Source organism: Mya arenaria, chromosome 10 (assembly GCF_026914265.1).
Source record: "Mya arenaria isolate MELC-2E11 chromosome 10, ASM2691426v1".
NCBI lineage: Eukaryota > Metazoa > Mollusca > Bivalvia > Myida > Myidae > Mya > Mya arenaria.
The window spans coordinates 39,568,909-39,574,911 of NC_069131.1; the positions used below are offsets into that span (position 1 = coordinate 39,568,909).

The 6,003-nt window shown below is 33.4% G+C and overlaps 1 long non-coding RNA gene across 1 annotated transcript; it reads left to right on the plus strand.

The window, feature by feature from the left end:
• Positions 1 to 4,010: 4,010 nt before the first annotated feature.
• On the plus strand, positions 4,011 to 5,226 carry LOC128206192 (uncharacterized). The gene is made up of 3 exons (XR_008256411.1): positions 4,011 to 4,141; positions 4,359 to 4,516; positions 5,091 to 5,226. It is a non-coding gene; the product is annotated as an uncharacterized LOC128206192 (long non-coding RNA).
• Positions 5,227 to 6,003: the final 777 nt, after the last annotated feature.

Here is a 6,003-nt window from a genome sequence, read left to right on the forward strand (position 1 = left end):
TTGAAATATATAAAAACTTTTTTTGCAGTACATCTTCATAATAAAATGATAGAAACAGAAATATGAAGTGTTTGAGATTGTATACAAACATATTAACATTAAAGTATGATGGATTACAGATCAAGCAATAGTCTAGAAACCTATTTTAATCTACTTTAAGGAAAGTACAACGTTGTTTTATAGGATCAAAACACAATATTTTAATCTCGTTTTATGGTGGCATATCAAGTGAGCAAAATACATGTTGACGTCTATTTACCGAAAAAATCATCAGCGTTTTGTCCAAAAAGCATTTGCATCTTGACGCAACAGTGTTGCAATGTGAGGCAAGGTTCCAGTAGCTAAAATATTCTACCTATACAATCAACAATGCCTTGTGGGGATTGTTTCTATAAAGATATTTTTCAATTCAGTAACCATAAGGTGAATTTTAGTCACTAGTTTTGGCTTTCGTATTCAACTGTTTCTAATAGAAAAAAACATCACCAGCATTCATTAGATAGATTTGAAAATTTTGAAATAGAAAGATAAAGTCAATTGAGGTTTCCATACAAATGCAAAGCAAATTTAAACAAAACTCTGACAAAACATTTTTTGAGCGTTTTGACTATGGTTGATAAGGTTTTGTCATTATACGCATGACTAGTACATTCAACATTGGAATTTAATTATTTTCCACAAAAAAGGCACTCCTCTAGTTTGGTCAAAATTTCAATAAGGCTAATCATTTGCATTTACGCATTTCAAACTATTTGTCTTTGGCGTTTTCAGTGCTGGTGTGGGAAGAACATGTACATACATTGCTCTAGATATTTTGACAAAGGAGGGAGAGAGTGAAGGGTCAATACACATCCCTGGCTGTGTGATAAACACGAGGCACGATAGGGCCAACATGATACAAACCACGGTGCGTTAGTAGCCAGTTATTGCGCAGGGGTAATTTAATGCCTTAGTGGTGTATATAGTGTACTTAGCTCAAGTAAAAATATTTGTGATAATCTAGAATAATCTTTATTTGAGTCGTTTAATGTATCCTACATATCCATAACATTAAAAATACAAATGATTTTTATACTATGTATGATAGAAATAGGTTTGCATTCATGTAGTATTATATCTATTGCTTTCGTTGTATTTGATTGTTCTTTAACAGTTGTGCATGTTACTATCTAGAACCAGTACGAGTTCTTATATAGAGCACTCGTCAGCTCGCTGAGTGATATCAGCAGACCAATTAGAGGAACACATTTTCGCAAGTACATCAATCAGATGGGGAAGGAAGGATTCAATCGACAGTTTCAGGTTTGACTTTATGTTAATAGAGTTTTTTATCTAGATATAAAAATTCACATTGCATTTTCTTTAACTGTAATAGCATTGCATCTTCTTCCTTGATTACTGATTCAGTCAATATTAAAACTAGAAACGCGTATAGATGATAATGTATAATGAAAAAGTTTATATAATTATGCAGGAGATGCAAACAGTTTTAGAAAAGCCATCAGGTACTGAAATGCAGGCCATTGAGAGCAATAACAGAACTAAAGGCAGGAACAGACCATTGACAGACATACAAGGTAGTATGTTTTTTCCGTTTTACAAGTGTTTCATGTTTCATTCCAGTTGCTGGAACATAGGACTCCTTGGAATGAAGCTCTTTTTATGATTAATGTTTGAGATAACTACTAAATATTTCTACATGACCTTTGAATGCTTTCGTTAGGGATTCGTATGTTTAGGATGATATACTAAAGTTCCAGTTTTTAGTTGGGTGTTACTGTTCCAATTTACTCACATGTACGAGCCAAGAGGAGTATGACAAACTTAAGTAATTTTCGTATTTTGTGTTGGAGAAGATCTTAGCACACCTGTGTTATATAACATACAGACAGCAATGTTAGGTATCCATGGTTTTACTGAATATTTAAGGTATTTTTTCGAGTTTTGTAGGGAACATCTTAACACTTTCTAGACGTTGAAAAGCGTTTGATTATCATTTGCGAACATAGATATATACATGTATGTTGTTTTTATATTGAAAATATTCTTCAACAGTTTAAAAGTTCTAATTTCTTTTAAGTACTGCACACATTTGTGTTTATACATTTCTTCCATGCCTTCGTGTAAGAGCCGGATCTTAAAATCTTAGTGTAAATTAACTGTAGCTCTTACATGATTTTCAATATCATTTCTACCAAGTTTATTTTTCTGAAGCATGAAGGGCATTGCGTAAGCTTGTTGCATTGCAAACTACATGTCCCTCGTAGTCTGAGGTTTTGTTTTGTAAAGTTTGATCAACATTGACATGGTATTTGATACCTTATAATCAACAAATGCCTTTTTAATATATATTACAGGGGATCACAGTTGAGTTGCAACAGACCTTGCCGGTTCCTTGATAGTCCACCTGGAGCTCCTAAATGTATTAATGCAGTTTACATCGACGTAGGTAGCATTTACTTCCCGGTTTATTTAATGTTGTGCTACCGAGAATCAAGACGTGCTACCGAGAATCAAGACGCACGAAGTTTTAACCGTTTATTCATTCGTATTATGATGATGTTGGTAAAAAGCTGAAAGTATACAAAACACGTGTATAGGACTAGTTATTACATGTTAAGATGTTTGGTCCAGAATATGTTTTAGGGTATAAGCTTTGTTTAAAAACACCGAATACGTTCTGGGAATCTTACTAAACCAGCATACTCCGGAGGAATGTTCCTCGTAAAACAACTAATGGTTGCCAAATAAACAACAAATCACTTTAAGCAAACCGCTCAACCATAAGCTAGACCAACAGATCAAAATAAGTCTTCCACATTACTATTCACTAAATGTATATAAAAACTAGTTACATTGTAATTAGATGGTAAATCTTAACTTAAATTGCAAAAATGTAACAACCTTAAAATAACCAAGAGTACGAGTACGAAGCTATTGGTTACAAGTAACATAATCGCGAAAATATATGACATTCGTTAAAATACTACTTAAAGTTTGTAAACAAGACAAAAACTAGAAGATATCAATCTATACAAGTACCATACTTATGGCAATATAAGAAACTTACACTATGAGGGGCTCAAGGACTAGATATTTTAGGTTAAGATGTGCGGAGCGCACACAGCATACGTTGGAACAACGACACTATCCCGTCAAAACGTGAAAAAATACTAAAGTCAAATTAACAACTAACGACGTCTAAACACATAAAAAATACATAACAATTTCAAAAACCATGGAACTTTATGAAAGTTCCAAAACATTTAATTATATACATGTTAGATACCACTTTGGTGTGAACTATTGGTACATGACTACAATTAACTAAGATATATCAAACTAGTACAAATCAGCGGGTAATGCAGGGCTCCCTTCAGGACGCACAATGTAGGTTGATGCGTTATCATGTTAATACATTGTTATGTTTAATTCATTGGAATTCAATGATCAAAACAAAATTATAGTGTACTAATAAGAATATGTAAGCGATAGTATTAGCTGCGAACATTGTGGCCACATAGCTATTTATAAAAATAACTAAAGGCTAATATTTTTTATCTGCACACAAATCATATGCTTTTTACTTATTATCATAAAATTCATATGAGTTAATGAAAACATTAAACATTTAGTTAAAACAAAACTGATCAACATATAGTGTGTGCATTTAAATGTGATTAACAAAATCAGTTTGCAAAGTGTATCGGCATCAACTGGTCAGCCAATTATGTGATCCTTTTTTCAGAGCTTGAAAGCAAGGAATCGCTTTTTGGTTGTTCAAAGTCCCATGAAAGAAAATGTCAGAGACTTTCTGACACTGCTGTTCCAGGAAAATTGTACTTGTGTTATAAGTTTTCAACCTTCCACAGACAAACTAAAAGTTTGTTCTTCTTAAATTACAATATTTCTTTACGTCTTAGTCATGTTTGAATTGTCCTTAACTGCTGGCACATTAGACCAAATTTAAATGATAATTAAACAAATGTTTGATTTTTCCAGAAACAAAATGTCGGATTGTATTTTCCTGCTGTAGACCATTTTGAAACAGGGCATATTTCAAGTCAGGTGTACCAAACAAGAAACCCACGGCTATTGCACAAAAAGACTCCTAACGATCAAACGCAATGAACCCAATGGGGTAACTATACATTTAGAATATATACTAGCTGTTTAAAGGTTGTGATAAAAACCTATAAGAACAACCTTTGTTTTCATACTATTTGATTTACGGTGTCATTTCTTTTGGCACATGTTTATACAAGCGAAGTTGGGAAATATTTTAGTTTTTTGTGACTTCGTACATAGTCTACATCCTTATCAACATTTTGCTCAGTCGCAAAACTTATTTTAAACAGCAAAGTTCGGAAAGGGAAGTCACTCACTTTGAATTCAATGCATGGGATTACACCAGTGACGTCGCGAAGTCGAGTAAGGATTACCTTGATCTTAGCAAAAGCGTTAACGCCAACTTAAGAGAAACTTCTAACCAAGGCCCGGTTCTTGTTCACTGTTTGTGAGTACAGGATATACCTTTTTTCATTTATTAACTTCAAAATGCCTTAACATTAAAACTTTTCAACAAGCGTTCGTTTGTTTTCATTTATTACGTTATGATTTCCATACTTCTACAATATGTTGATGATTAGGTTTTTGGAGGGCATCCTTCGGGATCATTGAATATGATCAGGTCGTAGGGGTTTTTTGATTTTTAGCCAGTGAAGGTTGTTTGCAATATTTTAACTCTCTTTATTGTGCATGAAGAAGGTTGTCGTGAACATAATGTGATTTAGTGTGTGCTCCCGAGAGATCTCTTTTTCATAATGTGTTTCGGAACTTTTATAAAATTTGAAAACAAATGATAAAAATCCTCTGCGTATTGACGTGTATGAATATGCTGGACACTAAAGAGTCAGGCCGCACAACCGTACAATCCACTGCGATCTTGTGTAATTGACAAGGATTGAAATCAAACCAAGTTCATAGTGCATTTACATTTACCAGTCAAAGCTTATATGGACCTCATTAGTTATCACAAATATCATAGACTTCCTGCTTTCTTTGACTCATCTTATACGATTTAATTGTAGGGACGGGACTGGAAAAAGTGCCTTGTTTTGCGTTGTTTCAATTCTGGTTGAAAAGATGAAAATAGATCAAGAAGTCAGCGTTGTTAATACCATAAGGAAAGTCAGGTCCAGGCGTACATCAACAATCTCTAACATGGTAATCTTTATTAAGCATTGATAATGAGTACAATTTAGCAATAATTCCAATACAGACTTTACCATTTGTAACCTGGTATGCTGGAAGATTCTGAGACCAACTAAAAGTTGTCATTTTCAGACGCTTGTAATCACACATATAAAATATATATTTCAAATTGGTTTAATGTTATATCATATAGCATGTTAACATTTCCCTTATTACCTGTAAAGAGTACACGCAATTAAGGATTTCATTTTTCTGACTAAGACAACAATTGTAATACAAGTATTTATGACGGAGCTTAATACTTGTTTGAAATATAACTAAGATATGTTTCTTTATCTTCAGGCACAGTTTGAATTCTGCCACGAATGCGTGTTGTCCTACATAAAATCATTTGATTACAGTCAATATTCAAATTTCACTGGTAGTGTAACAAGTGTATCTATTACTTAAACGGATTGTTGGCCATGCTGGTTCAACAACAGCTAAACAGAGAATGTATTCTTATGAATACCAAAATAGGATATTTTCACGATATTGTCAATGTTTTGGAAAATGAGAAAAGGCTGAACCCTTCCGTGTTTTAAAGAAAAAGATTCATTTATACAAAATGTTTGCCGTTACTTGTACGAAACTGTTTTTAACCGTAAGTAGTTAGAATTGAATATAATTGTCATCGTTTGTCATCCAATGTTTCATTATAAGTATCTTCCATGGCCGAGAGTGTTCATTCCGACCCGAGAGTATGGTGTTTTGCGGAAACGAGGTTTACCGAGTTTCCGCAAAACACCC